Genomic DNA, 19,035 nt, shown 5'->3' with positions numbered 1-19,035 from the left:
GTAAGGCCTATTACTTCTAGTGTAAGTTGCTAGGAACTGAGTATAATTTCTAAAGGTTCACACATACAGGAATACTCTTTGCACATTTGGGGGGCAGATGGGTGTTTCCTAAGTCAACAAAGTGCTTAGAACTGCCATAGACACTGACCGTGAGGCCTCAAAACTCATGCAGAGGTCTGGGTTCTACACTTGAGGTCTCTCCATGACTAGATTTTTAAGCCTGAGAATCTTGAGACAGGATCTGTGAAAAGTGAAAAGCAGAACAACCACCCTGGACCAAGGGTAGATTCCAGGTTTACCCTTCAAAGGAGGTGCTCTTCACAGGAGGGGATTCAGCACAGTGACCACAGAAGGAGTCCTAGGGGTCATGCATGTCTAACCTCAGGACAGGGACCAGGCTTTCTGAGCTTGGAGGTGAAGGGGAAAGGATCTGCAAGAGGAAGTCCCAAAATAGAATAACTGGCCAATATCTTCTGTTATATCATAAAAAGTGAGCATGAAGACAGAATGAGCAGTGTTTAGGCACCCAGGATGCAATAAGCAGGGCCCTGCATCTAGGGACAAGGAGTGGGGAGGAAGGTGGGCTATCTGCTGAAGATTTGGGTCTGAGTGAGGTGTCCATTGATAGGGGCAGGCAAGTCATGAAACCAGGATACAATTCATAGACACAGAAAGTAGAACCAGGTTTGCCAGGAGCCTACTGAGGTGGTAGTAGAGGCAGGCATGGGAGGAATTACTGTTTCATCAGCAAGGTGTTTGAGTTTGGGAAGGTGAAAGCAGTTCTGGAATCGGTGGTAGTGATTTTATGCATGATAATGTCAATGTGCTCATTGCCATTGATTCTACACTAAATAGTTAAAGGGTAAATTTTATATAATATATATTTTACCACAATTTAAAAGAATAATCACAAGAGTGCTTCGCAATAATTTTTAAAAAGATTTTATTTATTTATTCATGGGAGACAGGGAAATAAAGAGAGAGAGAGAGAGAGAGAGAGAGGCAGAGACACAGGCAGAGGGAGAAGCAGGCTCCATGCAGGGAGCCCGATGTGGGACTCGATCCCGGGTCTCCAGGATCAGGCCCTGGGCTGAAGGCAGCGCTAAATTGCTGAGCCACCTGGGCTTCCCTTCACAAGAATTTTTAAACACAAGGAGAAAATAGTGAAACAATATTTGCAAGCTACCCTCAGTACTAATACAAAGAAGACACCAGGGGTGTCCTGTGCTGGGGAAAGCCATCTGCAACCAGTGGCTCCCCAAACACCTGTCAAGGCTGAACCTCCATCAGGCCTTCTTCTGCTTCCTGGCCCCACACACCCACCTGGCCACCATGCCCAGCAGCTTCCCACAGAGCCACAGGGTACCCAGGGTGACCACCAGCAGGAATAAGATGACGTCCAGCAGGTACTGCTCATGCCATGGCTGCTGCAAGGCATAGGGCTTGAGGTGTGCTGCACCCCCTGTCTGGAGGATGTGGTCGATCCAGCCCACCAGCCTCTGGGCAGGGGTCAGGGGGTGAGAGCGCCTGATGATGCTGGCAGCCATGGCTGCTGACTTGTACCTGTTGGCAGAGACAGCGTTGGGGTGTTACTCATGTGAACTCAGAAGTCTTAGAGACCTTGTATCAACACACACACACCACACACACATTTCATCCATATGCACAAAAGACTGAATTTGAAGGAAAAGTGGTTGGCCTGATCTTGTCACAGTCGAAGTTCTAACCGGTCTCACCACGCAAAGATCCAAGCCTAGTGCTAAAATGCTAAACTATAGAAAGATGACTAAGCTGTAAGGACAAGTCTCTACCCAAGGACACTTATGCTACAATAAAGGAAAAGTATACAGGGATATATGCGATGACATACATCCGATTCAGGGTAAATGTCCTCGAGACCCTGATAAGATACTCAGTCCATCGTGGTTACCACATTCTTGACCTATATTAGAATTTACTTAAGAGAACATGGACCCTTTAACTGAGAACACAGGGGAAACAAGAGACACACCTGGCCATCCAGGGGAGCTTACTCTCTACTAGCTAGTAGAAGGGACACACAATAAATTCAAACAGAATGAAATGGGGTGGTTACTGATCCTGAGAAGTGTGAAGAAGAGAAAATGAGTTATGATTGAAGGGGCTGGGTAAACAGTGCATCTAGGACTGTCACACAAAGACCTCTTGCCTCTCTGAGGAGAGGACATTGGAGATGAGTCCATGTCATGAGGATCCAGCCCTGTGAAGGGAAGAGAAAGATGTCGTAGGTAGCATCACTGATAAAGGGCCTCAGGCAGAGACAGTGTGCCATGTGGCATGGAGGATAGGATGGTGACCTCCCTAGTGAAATTCTACTATCAGCAGCCCCAAAATATAAGACCTCTCACAGACCCTGTGTAAGGTCAGAGTCCTCAAAACCCTTAAAGTAGAAACTGTTCTTGAACCTAACATCTAACCTACATTGCCCAGTCTTGCCCTCAGGAGAAACAGGTCAGCTATTAGCATCACACACATATTATTCTATGGAAGTTTGGAAGCTTCAGCTTTTATTGCAAAAAAAAAAAAAAAAAAAAAAAAGTGCCACACCGTGCTGTTGTGTTTGATGTCTTCATTCAGCCTAAGTGACCACAAACCCAAGTGGCCACAAGAGCTCCATACCTCTTGTCTTCTATGACTTACTTCATCTTCAGAGCAAATGTCTCTGCCTTGATCTGCTGTAGCTGTATAGAGACACCAAACTTTTTGGCTTCACTCGAATAAGGTTTTCAGCCTGTTCTTCAAAGACAGGAATCCCGACCATGGACACACCATGTTGGATAGCCTCCATTATGCTATTCATCCCACAATGGGTAACGAAAAGATGGATGTGTGGGTGAGCTGTTGCAAATCAGGAACAGAACAGAAATTTTTAGGGTAAAACTTTCAGGACACCAGATAAAGTTCCAAGGGAAAAAAAAAAACTACAAAGGGATATCAAAGTATGTTGCATAACTGAATTTACTGATTTAGCTTAGGACACACTCAATGGTACATTTTCCAAGATATAAAATTCTGGATTTGTTTCTATACAGAGATTCCTCTACATCAATCCATTTAAGGGGGAAAATCCAGGGAAAGCTTCAGAGAAGAGCTAAGCAAAACATATTCTTCGTAAAATCCATCCATCTATCCATCCATTCAATCCATCCATGCATACATCCTACATCCATCCATATTATTCTCTCCACCCTGTTTCTCTCTTTCCTTCTCCTAGTCTCTCCCAGTGTCACACTCTATCTTCTCTGATTTTCTATCTCCAACTCTGCTTCTTTCTCTTGGCCTCTAGTTCTCATGCTCACTCCTTTACTGCCCTTTCACTTTCCTCTTATCTGAAGCCTTAACACTTTTACTAACATCACATCTCATGTGGCATTCATCAGACTCACACTGTATGTACTTTCTCCTCAATTTCATAAGAAATCCTCTAAACTAGGCAATGATGGACCACCCATCTTAGTATTTCCAGTTCCTGCATGCTCACCTCACTCTTATTTAGAGAAAATTTAAACAAGCACTGATAATGAAGAGTTCATCTCAAATACTGCTTCTCAGTAGTGATGTGCATCAGAATCTATTTGTGTTTCTTTGAAAATCAGAATCCTTTTTTCTACCCCATGCCTTGTAAATAAATGTGCAGAACCTTCTATCATAACTTCCCAATATGTTTGTGAGGCATTATTTGGAGATGTATATCTGATATAGTCCACGGCTTTGGCAAAGATGGGGCTCTAATAAGTGGCACAGGACAAAAATAACCTATTGGAATATAAGGACCTCTCCGTTACCAGAGAATTTGATGGAGTAAATAACCAGCTGACAAGTTACTCAGGTTGACACTCAGATATCTTGGCACACCCTTCAGACACCATCAACATCAATTCCGTGAAAGCTTGCTTACATCTTAGGTAGCATAGAATGCTCTAATATGTGTGGGAGTGTGTGTGTGTGTCTATAATGGCACATGGCCTAAGAGACACTCAAGAGGCCAGGAACGACAGTGGCAACAAGACCCCCAGTATGTGTTCTAAGAGTCCACAAACTGTCTTCAATTGTGCCTGGACAACCTTGGTCTGTGTCAAAATAGGTAAAATCAAAGCAACCTCATGACAATATCACTTCTGGCTATAGGTATCAGGACTGCAATAGATTAGGAAGAAGAAAACATGCTAGTTTTAGCCACTTGGGAAGTATAGTCTCATTTCCCAAGAACTCCAGTTTGCTGCTCTATTCCTGTCCCATAAAGATTACTTTTATCTACCACCTGCCCTTTCTCCTGCTGGTGAGGTTGCCCAGTGGAAGCCTAAAAATACCTAAATGGAAAGAGAAAAAAGATCCAGGCACTCCTTACCCAGGAGGTCATTCTGGGGAAGCCAGTCCACAATCTTCACATTTGCTGCCAATTTGACATCTTTGGGCCAGTGAGAAGGATTGTACTTCCATATCACCCCTTGAGACAGATGAGCAAAGGCACCATTCATCTCCCTGAGGACTTTCTGGGATTGAGAGAGATTCACCATGGAGCCCATGGCCACAAGGACAAAACCAGAGTCTCCAAACTTGGCAATGAAATTCTCAAATTCCTGGAGAGAGGTAAGAAAGGAAACGAGGTGAACAAAGTTGTTCATGAAAGCCCAGACAGCCTTAGAATCAAAGTCAGCTATTTACAAAATATATCCTCCTCTCCAGTGAGCCTAAGCTCACTGTCTTGAACTGGCTCTCATAGCCCCTGAGACGGCTCACTGCTCTCTGCACTGTGTTCATATCCATTGTGTCTGGCAGCCTTGAGGCCATTTTTCTGAAACCTCAGGACACATCCTACCATACAAAAACACTCAATAATCTCAAATGAACGTGAAGAGAGCTTTAGTGATCTAGTCACTACCACAATAGCCTACGTTGCCCATAAAGGACTCAAAGCATACTGTGGCACCAACATCTAGATCCAGGACTTGCATGTATAACAATGTTTTATAAAGAGGGAAGTCCACGTGTTGGGAATTTTTCTTCATTGAAAACATGGCCCCAGTACCAAAGTCATCCTCATCCTCATTCTAGGTGTGGGGGCATATATATTGTCATTTAGGAGTGTCCCGATGCCATTCCTAAATGCTAGGATGCTAGTGCCTGGGAGAGTGCCAGTTGCTGTCCTGGCCCAGTACAGGGCAGTAGGGTTTCTAGAAGTTGAAGTAGATGCTGGGAAAGGGTCTCTATCAGGTGACTCTCTCATATAAGCCTAAAGCCATCTGTCTTCTTTGTTGAGGGGTCTAGGAAAGTTTTAGCCCATTTTTAAATTCCTGGTTTTCTTACTGTTAAATTCTAAGAGTTCTTGCGTATTGTGTATATTTGCGTGTATAAAGTGCTTATTTGCATATTTGAATAACCATTTTAATAGATATGTCTTTTCCATATACTTGCTCTTGTTCTGTGGCTCCTCTTCTTATTCTCTTGACAGTGCCTGCTTGGAACAGAAATTTTAATTTCAACTTAGCACACTTATCAACCCCTTCTTTCATATAACATAACTTAGGTTTTGCATTTAAAAAGTTTTCACCAAACCCTAGCTCACCTAGATTTTCCCTGATATCATATTCTAAAAACTTGTACAATTGCATTTGCATTTTATATTTAGGTTTGTGGTCTGTTTTGAGTTAATTTTTGTGAAAAGTTTATGTTCTGAGTCCAATTTTGTGTGTGTTGAGATATCTATTTTCCATCACAGTTTTTTCAAAGTATGTGTTTTCTCTATACAGTTGTCCTTACTTCTTTGTGTAAGATCAGCTCACTAATGTCTGTGGGTCTATTTTTGAATTCTCTATTCTGTTACATTGGCTATTTTCTTAATCTTCTGCCAGTATCATACAGTTTTAATTATTATAGCTTTATAGTAAGTCATGAAGTTGACAGTGTCAGCCTTCCAACTTGGTTCTTCATCTTCAATATTGTGTTGGCTCTTCAGGATGTTGGCTTTCCATGCAAATTTTAGTATCAATTCATAATCTTTTTTTAAAGATTTTATTTGCTCATGAGAGATGCAGAGAAAGAGGCAGAGACATAGGCAGAGGGAGAAGCAGGGGGAGCCTGAGGCAAGACTTGATCCCAGGACCCCAGGATCATGACCTGAGGCAAAGTCAGATAATCAACCACTGAGCCACCCAGGTGCCCCAGTATCAATTCATTATTATCCACAAAATAAGTTGGTTAGAATTTGTGATTGCATTAAATGTATTGATCAATTTGCAGAGAACTAGATACTTGGCAATATTGACTCTTCCTATCTATGAACATGGACTTTCTCTCCACTTTAGTCCCTTGATTTCCTTCAATAGAGTTTTGTACTAGTTCTACATATGAATCCTGTACATATTTTGTTAGATTTTTTCTCAAGATCACATTTTATATGGTGCTAATGTAAATGTTACAGTGTTTTTAATTTCACATTCTCCCATGAATTTCTGATATATAAAAAAGAGTGGTTTTATTTTTTTTTTAAAGATTTATTTATTCATGAGAAGATACAGAGAGAGAGGGGCAGAGACACAGGCAGAGGGAGAAGCAGGCTCCATGCAGGGAGACTGACATGGGACTCAATCCTGGGACTCCGGGATCATACCTTGAGCTTTTTTTAGATTTTTGAACTGGACCATCATGTCTGTGAACAAAAACAATTTTCTTGATCCTTCCTAATCTATATACTTGTCATTCCTATTTTTGTCTTATTACTTTACTTAGGACCTCCAGTATGAGGCTAAAAGGTGGTGGTGAAGATATATACTTGGCTTGTACCTGATAGGTTGTCCTTTTATTTTCTATATAATGTCCTTTGATACAGAGCAGCAGGTTTTAATCCATCCAAATTGATGAAATTCAATTTACCTATTTTTTTCCTTTGCTATTCATGCTTTTGGTGTCAGATCTACAAATTCATTACCAAATACAAGTCCATGCAGATTTATCCCTTTCTTTTCTTCTGAGAATTTTATGGCTTTTAGCTCTTTATTTAGGCCATCGCTCCATTTTGAGTAAATTTTGGTATGTGGTGTGAGGAAGTCTCAAAATACATTCTCATTCATGCGACTATCCAGTGGGATCAGTAGCATTTTCTGAAGAGACTACTCTTTCCTTCATTGAATAGTTTTGGCACCTTTAACAAAAATGAATTGGTCACAGATGTATGAGTCATCCAACTGTGTTCCTTTTCAAATTGTTTTGGTTATTCAAGGTCTCTTACATTTCCATATCAACTTGAAAATTGGCTTTTTAATGTCTATAAAAAGAAGAGGCCTTTGAACTGTTGATCTGTTGATAAGAATTAGATTAAATATGTAGATCACTTTGAATAGTGTTGCTCTCTTTACAAGAGTAAGTATCACCATCCATGGTCTAGAGATGTCTTTATCTTTATTCTGGTCTTCCGAATTTCTTTCAGCAAATTTGTAGTGTCCAGTGTACATGTCTTTCAACTCCCGAGTTTACACTTCTGTCAAATCTTCCTCTGCATTGTTTCATTGTCCCCAGCTCACAACCTTTCCTCCATTGTTCAATCGGCCACTATTTGATTCTATCCTGCACTACACCATAAGATCTACCATCCACGGGGACCACTTAAAATCAGTTTTACTGTCTTTTGATAATTATAAGATTGATGTAAATCTATTACTAAAATTTGAAAAGAGCAGAAGGGGCAAGATGGTGGAAGAGTAGAGGACCTCATTTCATCTGGTGAATTTAGCTAGATAACTATCAAATCATTCTGACACCCATGAATTCAACCTGAGATGTAAGAAAAGAATGGCTGGAACCCTACAAGTAGAAAAATAACCACTTTCTGCAAGGTAGTAGGTGTGGAGAAGTGAATCCAAAGTGATATATCGGAAGATAAATGACAGGGGAAGTAGCCTCCATAATCCAACTACAGGAAAGTGATATAGCTCCAGAGTGCAAAACTGAAACCCTTATAAAACTGCTCCATTAAGAGACATCCCTGCCTGAAAAGTGCTTGCTGGAATAGTGTGGTCTCAGGACCCCAGAATCACAGAAAGAATGAGAATGCCTGAGTCAGTAAAATTCCTAAGCATTGGAACAAAGAAACTGCTTACAGTCAGAAAGCCAACAAGGGGGATCTCAATTTGATCCCTGAACCACAGCCCAACGAGGTGACTGTTGTCCATGTGGGGATCCTGAAAGGACAGGAACTTGGGGACCCTCCAGCTTCCTCTGGGAGGAGCAGAGCTGTGTGTGCATGACCAGGTGACAGCTCTCAGTTCAGGGACCCTCTAAAAGACAGTAATGGGGAGGGTCATCCCTCTCCCCAGGAGAATCCATGTGGGCACGAACTGCAGGAGTCTACAGAGTTTGGCACACACAAAACTTCCAAATTCCTTTTATTAGGGCAGCTTTACTTTGATCCCAAAACCAGACAAAAAAAAAAATCCATCAAAAAGGAGAATTACAGACCAATATCCCTGATGAACATGGATGCCAAAATTCTCACCATGATATTAACCAATAGGATCCAAGAGTACATTAAAGAGATTATTCACCATGACCAAGAGGGATTTACTCCTGGGATGCAAGGGTGGTTCAACATCTGTAAATCAATCAATGTGATACATCACATTAATAAAAAGAAAGGACAAGAACCACATGATCCTCTCAATAGATGCAGAGAAAGCATTTGACAAAATACAACACCTTTCCTTGATAAAACTCTCCACGGTGTACAAATAGAGGGAACATACTTCAATATCATAAAAGCCATCTACAAAAAGCCCACAGTAAATATCATTCTCAATAGGGAAAATCTAAGAGCTTTTCCCCTAAGGTCAGCAACCTGACAGGGATACCCACTCACTCTCACCACTGTGGTTCAACATAGTACTAGAACTCCTAGCCTCAGCAATCAGACAACAAAAAGAAACAAATGGCATTCAAATTGGCACAGAAGTAGCCAAATTCCCACTCTTACTAAATAACATGATACTGTATATGGAGAACCCAAAAGACTCCACCCCAAAATTGCTAGCACTCATACATCAATTCAGCAATGCGGCAGGATACAAAATCAATGCACAGAAGTCTGTTGCACATTTATACACTAACAATGAGACTGAAGAAAGAGAAATTAAGGAGTTCACTTCATTTACAATTGCACCAAAAACTGTAAGATACCTAGGAATAAACCTAACCAAAGAGGTAAAGGATCTGTATCCAGAAAACTACAGAACACTCATGAAAGAAATTAAGGAAGACACAAAGAGATGGAAAAACATTCCATGCTCACAGGTTAGAAGAATAAATATTGTTAAAACGTCTATGCTAGAGACACCTGGGTGGCTCAGTGGTTAAGCATCTGCCTTCAGCTCATGCTCCTGGAGCATGATCCTGGAGCTTCAGGGCATGATCCTGGAGTCCCGGGATCAAGTCCCACATTGAGGTCCCTGCATGGAGCCTGCTTCTCCCTCTGCCTATGTCTCTGCCTCTCTCTCTGTGTGTCTCTCATGAATAAATAAAATCTTAAAAAAAAAAAAAGTCTATGCTACACAAAGCAATCTATACATTCAATGCACTCCCTATCAAAATACCATGGGCAGGGGTGCCTGGATGGCTCAGTGGTTGAGCATCTGTCTTTGGCTCAGGGTGTAACCCTGTAGTCCTGGGATCAAGTCCCACATCAGGCTCCTTGCATGAAGCCTGCTTTTCCCTCTGCCTGTATCTCTGCCTCTCTCTCTGTGTCTCTCATGAATAAATGAATAAAATCTTCAAAAAAAATATCATGGGCATTTTCAGAGTTGGAACAAATAATTCTAAAATTTGCATGGAACCAGAAAAGACCTGGCATAAGCAGAGGAATGTTGAAAAAAAATTGCGATGCTGGGGCATCACAATGCTGGACTTCAAGCTGTAGCACAAACCTGTGATCAACAAGATGGCATGGTACTGGCACAAAAACAGATACATAGATCAATGGAACAGAATAGAGAACCCAGAAATGGACCCTCAACTCTTTGGTCAACTAATCCTTGACAAAGCAAGAAATAATATATAATGGGAAAAAATGGTCTCTTCAACAAATAATGTTGGGAAAATTGGACAGCCACATGTAGAAGAATGAAATTGGACCATTTTCTTACACCATACACTAAGATAAACTCAAAATGATTGAAAAACCTAAATGTGAAACAGAAATCCACCAAAATCAGCAATTGCACTGTTGGGAATTTACCCCAAAGATACAGATGCAATGAAACGCCGGGACACCTGCACCCCGATGTTTATAGCAGCAATGTCCACAATAGCCAAACTGTGGAAGGAGCCTCGGTGTCCATCGAAAGATGAGTGGATAAAGAAGATGTGGTTATGTATACAATGGAATATTCCTCAGCCACTAGAAACGACAAATACCATTTGCTTCAACGTGGATGGAACTGGAGGGTATTATGCTGAGTGAAATAAGTCAATCGGAGAAGGACAAACATTATATGGTCTCATTCATTTGGGGAATATAAATAATAGTGAAAAGGAATAGAAGGGAAGGGAGAAGAAATGGGTAGGAAATATCAGAAAGGGAGACAGAACATGAAGACTCCTAACTCTGGGAAATGAACTAGGGGTGGTGGAAGGGGAGGAGGGCGGGGGGTGGGGGTGAATGGGTGACGGGCACTGAGGGGGGCACTTGACAGGATGAGCACTGGGTGTTATTCTGTATGTTGGCAAATTGAACACCAATAAAAAATAAATTTATTGTTAAAAAAAAAAAAGAAATCCACCAAAATCCTAGAGGAGGACACAGGCAGCCACCTCTGTGACCTCAGCCACAGCAACTTCTTGCTAGACACATCTCCAAAGGCAAGGGAAACAAAGGCAAAAATGGACTACTGGGACTTCATCAAGATAAAAAGCTTCTGTACAGCAAAAGAAACATTTGACAAAAACTAAACAGCAACCCACAGAATGGGATAATATATTTGCAAATGATATATCAGATAAAGGTCTAATACTCAAGGTCTATAAGAACTTATCACATTCAACAACCAAAAAACAAACAATCCAGTCAAGAAATGGGCAGAAGACATGAACAGACATGTCTCCAAAGAAGATATACAAATGGCCAACAGACACATGAAATGCTCCACAATATTTGGCATCAGGGAAATACAAATCAAAACCACAATGAGATACCATCTTACACCAGTCAGAATGGCTAAAATTAATAAGTCAGGAAACAACAAATGTTGGCAAGAAGGCAGAGAAAGGGGAATCCTCTTACCATGTTGGTAGGAATGCAAGTGGTGCAGCCACTCTGGAAATTGGTATGGAGGTTCGTCAAGAATTTACAAATAGAACTACCTTATGACTCAGCAATTGCACTACTGGGTATTTACCCCAAAGATTCAAATGTAGTGATCCCAAGGGGAACCTACACCCCAATGTTCATACAGCAATGTGTACAATATCCAAACTACAGAATAAGCCAAGATGTCCATATGTCGAATCGACAGATGAATGGAGAAAGATGTGCTGTGTGTGTGTGTGTGTGTAGACACACACACACACACAATGGAATATTACTCAGATATCAAAAAGGATGAATACCTACCATTTACATCAATGTGGATGGGATTGGAGGGTATTTGTTGAGTGAAAAAAGTCAATCAGAGAAAGACTTATATGGTTTCACTTCTATGTGTAATATAAGAAACAGTGTAGAGAATCATAGGGTATGGGAGTAAAACCGGAATGGGAAGTCATCAGAGAGGGAGAAAAACCATGAGAGACTCTTAACTACAGGAAAAAACTGACGGTTGCTGTGGGGTAGGGGGGTTGGATCACTGAGTGATGGGCATTAAGGAGGGCACATGATATGATGATCACTGGGCGTTATATACAACTGATGAATTAATGAAAACCACGTCTGAAACCAATGAGGTACTATATGTCAGCTGGTTGAATTTAAATTTGAAAAAGGAAAAAAATTGAAAAAAAAACAGAGCATGACATTAGAATAAGAAGCTACATGGTCTCTTTTCCTAACAGAAACATAAAAAAATTTAAAAGAAAAACTAAAGACAGACTGCACCACAGGCAAATGTGTAATCAGTCTCACCAAAGCCAGCAGATAGCTGTGAAAACACTGTCTCACCAACCAGAATCCCTATCCTCATCATGTGAAAATCCACATGTAAAAGAATAAAAGTCTACCCTCACCATACAGCATACAAAAAACTCAACTCTAAATGGATTAAAGATTTAAACATAAGACCTGAAACTATAAAGCTCTTAGAAACAAATATAGGGAAAAGTTCCATGGCATTGGTCTTGGCAATGATATCAGTGATATAGCACAATGCACAAGAAAATGAAATATCAAACTCAAAATGAACAAACACCAAAATAAGCAACAACAATAACAAAACCAGTTGGGACTACATTAAACTAAAAAGCTCCTGCATAGCAAAAGAAACGACAGACCAACAGACAACCTACAAAATGGAAAATATTTGCAAACTGTATTTCTGATAAGATATTAATCTCCAAGATCATAGGAAAGACTACAACTCAGTAGAAAAAAAAATCTTATACACCCATTAAAAAATTAGGCCAAGGACTGCAATAAACATTTATCAAAAGACAACATGCAAATGGCAAACAGATATATGAAAAAAGGCTTACCGATACTAGTCAACAGGGAAATGCAAATCAATTCTACAATCAGATATCAATTCACATCTATTGGTATGGTTATTATTAAAAACCATAAGACATATGTTGAGAATATGGAAAAAGAGCAACCCTTACATACTGTTGTTCAGAATGAAAAATGGTGAAGCCACTACGGAAAACAATATGGAAATTCCCCCTGAAATTAAAAATAAAACCACCATATGATGGAGCAATCTGATTTCTCTTTCTGTACCCAAGAGAATGGAAATCAGGATCTCCAAGAGATATCTGCATTCCCATATTTATTGAAGCACTATTCACAATATCTTTGATGTGGTAACCACGAAAATATCCATTCAAAAGATGAATGGTTAAAAAAATATATTGTGTATATATACACACACACACACACACACACACATATATATATATAATGGGATACATTAAAAAGAAGGAGATTTTGCAATATGGGAAAACATGGATGAATATTGAGGACATTCTGCTAAGTGACATAAGCCAGAAAGGTAAATACTGCATGAATTAACTTATATGAAGCATCTAAAATAGTCAAATTCATAGAATCTAAAGTGAACTTTGGTTTCCAAGGTTTGTGCCGAGGGTTGGGGGGGGGGGTGGAAGGGTGGTAATGAGGGTAAAGGGTAGCTACTATTCCATGGAGGAACAGTTACAGATAAGTGAGATGTGTAAGATCTAGAGATCTGAGGCACAAAATGGTACCTAAGTCAATAATTATGTTTTGTACTATTAAAAATTTCATAAGGATGTAGATTTCATATTAAGTCTTTTTAGCAAGATTTAAAATAAAATTAAAAACATAAAATTTAAAAGAGAATCAAATGCAAAAATTAGACTAGAAAAATAAAAATGTATATCCTCATTGTTTGCCTGTCTCATGCTACATCACTCCCAGTTCCCTCTGGCAGAGGAGTCACCAATTCTGCACTGAAGAGCTCTGCATGGTGTCCATATCATCAGCCGAGAGCTACAGTTTTACTTACTTGTGGCACTGGTTTAACAGGTCTGACCATTAAGCCTCCAACATACACAGTGTTGGGGAGCAGGGGCCGAGCAAATTCAAGGGCAAAGTCAGAGTTAACAAACCACAGCTCTGCTTTCTTTAGAAGATGAGACAAAACTGGCCTAGAGCCTTCTGGGAAATATTCCTTGATAGTCTTGTCAAACGTAGATTGGATTTGCCATTGCTTCATGAAGAAATCAAAGAACATTAGAAAATTCCTCAGTCGGCTCCAGAGATCCATATGGTCGGTTAGCTGGGAATCGAACACTGGAATATAAGACACAGGGATTGGTAGTCCAATGTCCACACTGCCAAACTGGGTGGGAAGAATAGACACAAATGGCTTCCCAAGCTTCTCAGCAACCAGGAAAGAACAGAAGTCAAATGCTTCAACAAATACCAAGTCAAAATTCTCATTTTTTAAGGAATCCACGGTATCTCCTTTTCTTAGCAAACCACTGCATCGAATCCCCAGTTCTTCCATTAACTTTACAATGTTGTCAAATGTTTCTCTGTAAAAACAAAAATAGTAGTGACAAATATTTATTGGAAGTGTTAATTTTACAATACTTAAGAGAAGCTTGGTTCAGAGAAAAAAACCCAGGTAAGTAAGACCATAATATGACATCAGCCCACCTGATGTCCAATGAATAGTTTGCTCTCATCACTCTACTCCAGTTGTTTCTGCTTCCTAAAATGTTCTCTCTTTCTCCACTTCCCTTTCTCTGGCCAATCCATATGCACCCACTAGCAAAGCTAATTTGGGTCCTTCTAGTTTGTCTTTTTTTTTTTTTTTTTTTGAGGTCATTCTACATTGAATACATCTCTGACACTAGCAGATCTCAGAGTTCCATGTCTAGTTGTTACATTCTGTGATGCCCTGTTTAACTTTCATTTGTACACTGATCCTTTATGAGTGACTGTCCTGTTTCCTAATCAAACTGTGGAAGTAACTTCATGGGATCAACATTCAGGTATATCCCTTTTATTTGAAATTGAGTATATCCTGAATTTGACAGACTGCCTCACACAAGGAACTTTCCAAAGGTAATATTAGAATCCACCTTCTAAACTGAACAGGAGATTTACATCTTCCTACCTGAAAAGACTAACATTTAATACAAAAATAAAGGCCTATTTGAAGCTAATTACTGTTTTTCAACTTCATGCTGGTGAAGTATTCACAAAAATTAATTCTAAAATTTTACCAATATCTATTAAGAGTCTTGTCTATGACACTATTCCAGGAACTATTCTTCAATGTTTCACATCAGTACCTACAAGGAAAATGATCCTTTTTATATAGCACATGGGCAAAGGTTGAGAATATCCTTGATGAGAGGTTACAAGTCAGGTGCTTTAGAGATCCATGAGCCTCCTACTTGAATGAAGGATCAAGAGAATCTAGGCTCAGAAGACCTGTAACCTGTGCAACATTCCACCATGTCAGCCTACTTAAGGAAGGCCCACAGGTGAGAGCTCATTAGCAATATGCAGATGTCTGCCTGAGGTTTAAAATCAACTTCATGTGACAACAGGTGATTAGCTGAAATTATTCTCTATTCTAATTTAAAATATTTTACATAAGAATGTTTGATTAATATTGTTGACAAATTCAAGATATGAAGTACATTTTCTTCAATAGTAGAGCATTAGTCATATTGGAAATTAAGTCAATCAATTGAAAAAATACAGGAAAGCACTGTGCTTAGCATATTATACCATATTTAAAATGTGGGTAGAACTGGTGTTTAAAATAATCAAGTGAGGGAGAAGAAACGAGACACATAATTTAAAAATATGTGAGTAACAACACAAGATGAAATAGACAAGTTTCAAATGAGAACTTTAGATCAGATCTCTTATATGATGAGAGAATTTGGTCTTCTAGTTTGATAAGGAAAAAGGCTTTATGAAAAAAGCCAGATTTTAGAACCACCTTATAGTAAGTAGAATTTCTAAGGAAAGAAGGGGGCTAGATGATAGGCCACTATATTAACTCAGCAAGGAATGAAGTTGTGCCTTTTCCCTCTAATGTGAAAGGTGAAGAATTTCTACATCCCAGGTAATGATAACATCTCTCATGTTACTCGTTCATTTTGTAACACCAAAATACTTGGCTTGTTAAGTGAGCTTAAAAGAGAGTGGTTCAAGGTATTTAAAAAAATCAATATTCATAAGCATCTTTCTATTCTTGATTTTATGTGAGGAAAAGGGAGGAAAAATATGTATAATTTCGTGAGTCTCACTTGCCTCATCACTTCCCAACAATGGGAAATTAAGCTGTCTAACCCGCTCTTGTGTTGTAGAAAATATACCCAAACATCTAGGTGAAATGTTGTCTGAAATATTCAGAAAGAACAGTCCCCTCACTATATAGAACAACACACATCCTTGCAGTGGAATAGCAACAGTACAAGACTGAACAATTGGGAGTATAAAACTCATCTTCTCCATCCATCCGCTGCCACTGTAATTGATCTCCTCTTCCACCCACTCATCCATCCACACATCATTTCTCTTAAACTCACTTCAAGTATCCATGCATCCAGCCATTCATTTGTATCACTAAAAAGGCAAGTCTTTCATTCAGAGAATAATTACCTGCCATGCAAAGCTTCTTTCCAAAATAAATCAATTCATTTATGTTTATGTTTTTTTCTACGATCTTCAGATGGAAGCCAACTTATAACTTTGTATGAAGTTTCTTTCCTTCCTAAAAAAATAAAAATAAAAATACCAATAAGGAAATGTTTAGTCATACCATAGAAGCCAAATTAACATTGGCATGATAATGTCACAATTTGCTTATTATTATTTGTGTATATTCAAATGTTTGCTTTTTGAATGTTTGTTTACTATGGTTTTTCAGCTTTCTCATTTCTTCAATCATGCAACCTGCTAATCTTTACTGAGGAACATATAATGGGTTAATAGCTTTTATTAATTTTTTATAAAGATTTTATTTATTTATCTATTTGAGATAGAGACAGTGAGAGAGAGAGAGAGAGAGAACCAGCAGGGGGCACAGGGAGAGGGAGCAGCAGGCTCCCTGCTGAGCAAGAAGCCTGATACATGGCTCAATCTTAGAACCTGGGATCATGACCTGGGCTGAAGGCAGACACTTAACCAACTGAACCACTCAAGCAACCCAATTTTATTCATATTAGAGTACTGGGAGTTTCTATTTAAGGTTTACATTTAGAGGTATAACTATTTACCATTTTAGAGATGAGAAAACAAAGACAAAAGAAGTGCCAGATAATCAATCTTTCAAGATTTCATGTACAGTGAATGGTATACTTTGTATTTAAATACAGATCTTATTTTATCCCAGTTCCCAGTTGTTTCCCATTAAGAAAAAGAAATCATTTTTTAAAATTAGAAGTGATATATGCACAGGTTTTTCATTCTGTCAAAAAATACCAAGGCCTAAAATAAAAAAAATCATAGTCCTCTGCAGTCCTACTTCACATTCTGGCAATTCCCCCATAACTCATGTGTAATAAAGTCTGACACCATTTCTGAAGTTAGAGTGATGACCGCTTTCAAGCTTCATCTCACCCTTAACCTTCTGTAACATATCTTGGCAGACAGAGTAGAAAGCCTCAACATGCCATCCTTTGTGTGAACAAGTGTTTCAAGCCAAGCAAGCCAGACCCAAGTAGGGGAATCCTCATCCACCCCACTCAGAAGCTTTCATAATTGGCATTTTGAGACAAAAGTATGGGTTTGGACTTTCAGTAGCCCTGGGTCATGTGTCTCACACAAATCCCTCTTCCATATCAGCTTAGGTTGTGTTTCTGGATCCAGCATGAGCTGTAATTGACACTAGGCTAGGTAGAAGTCTGTAACCAATAGTTGTGTGTCTCCAGGACTGCCCCCATTATAGACAGTACTCTGGGCAAGACTGATTCAAGTTTACAAGCCCACAGAATGGTTGAAGAAGGGTAGTCACTATGTCATAGGATGAGATTCACACAAGTAAAAGTGAAGGTACACTACAACCCTAGAAAATGCCTCTGTTACTGCTGCTGATTATATTTCTGTAGCTAAAAGAAAACACTGATTAACAGAGTAATAAGGAAAAACACTGATGACACTCTCAAGGAGATATATTAAGGGGTTCATTCAAACTCAATCTCAGTGTCTCAAAATCACCACTGAGGAAGCACCTCACCTTGATGATACTAATTGGGACATTCTGAAGAAGAAACTTATAAATATGAATAGGTTAGAATGGACACCCTCCCGAAAATACATCTAATAATCACCAAAGGAAAGAGGAAAGAGACGGACAAGGCAGGGTGGGAGAGCAGGAAAGAAATTGAAACAGAGTTCTCAGTTTTCATACACGTGGAATGTAAGATTACTTTTTTAAAAACTTTATAAGAGAAGAAAGGTACATATTGGCTTTTGTACCTCTAGATCAGCTTCTAAATACTTTTAACATCAGGTGAGATAAGCTAATGACAAACCATAATGGTCTTAATCAATCCTGAAGCAAGAATAACAGATATGTGAGAAGAATATACTAAATTTATCAAGGAAATTCTTGTACCTGAGGAGTAAAAAATATTAGAGAGAGGACATATTTGCATGCCTTGCCTTAACTACTGGGATTAAATATTCCATAGTCACAGTAGCCATTTTTTTACATTATCTCCTAGTGGCTGAAACCTGCTTTATAAACCCATATGGTTTGGTTGCTTTTACGTAACAAGTAGTTAATTAAAATAAAAATAAGTTTTGGCATTTACAGTCAGCTTGACAAAAGGGACCATTTGGATCTGTCCAACATATTAAAATTGTTAATACAACCCAATATATATTAAAACAGTGCCTTTAAGGATTTTAATAAGATTTAACCATTATATAAAACATATTAAGCAAAGAGTAATCATTTTCACTGGTTCTCTATTTAATAGCCTAATTTAGACTATTATTAAACCAGCAAATAACTAATGATATCTTGCAGTGGATTACTATAATACTCATACTAAGCCCTCCATTTCCAATATTATTGAAATTGCTGACTATATCTAAGTACTAATAGATACTTTGCAAGCAGATTTGGTAATATGTTCTGCCCAATTCTTACTTCAATGAACTGTCTGCTGCAGTGTCTCTTCATATATATATATTATATATAAAAATTCTGAAAAGAAAAGATTTATCAAAAGGTAATAGCAAAGAGTCTGGTAAGATAGCAGAGCACCAGGAATCTGTCTTCCCATCTAGATAACAATTGCACTGGCAGATTCTGTATAAAATATCTATTTTGGAACCTTGCAGTC

The 19,035-nt window shown here is 39.0% G+C and overlaps 1 pseudogene; it reads right to left on the bottom strand.

Moving 5' to 3' along the window:
• Positions 1 to 965: 965 nt before the first annotated feature.
• Positions 966 to 14,250, bottom strand: LOC140632657 (UDP-glucuronosyltransferase 3A1-like; annotated as a pseudogene).
• Positions 14,251 to 19,035: the final 4,785 nt, after the last annotated feature.

This window comes from Canis lupus, chromosome 4 (assembly GCF_048164855.1).
Source record: "Canis lupus baileyi chromosome 4, mCanLup2.hap1, whole genome shotgun sequence".
Classification (NCBI taxonomy): Eukaryota; Metazoa; Chordata; class Mammalia; order Carnivora; family Canidae; genus Canis; species Canis lupus.
Note: the sequence above shows the minus strand (reverse complement) of the source record. Positions and strands in the feature narration are given on the sequence as shown.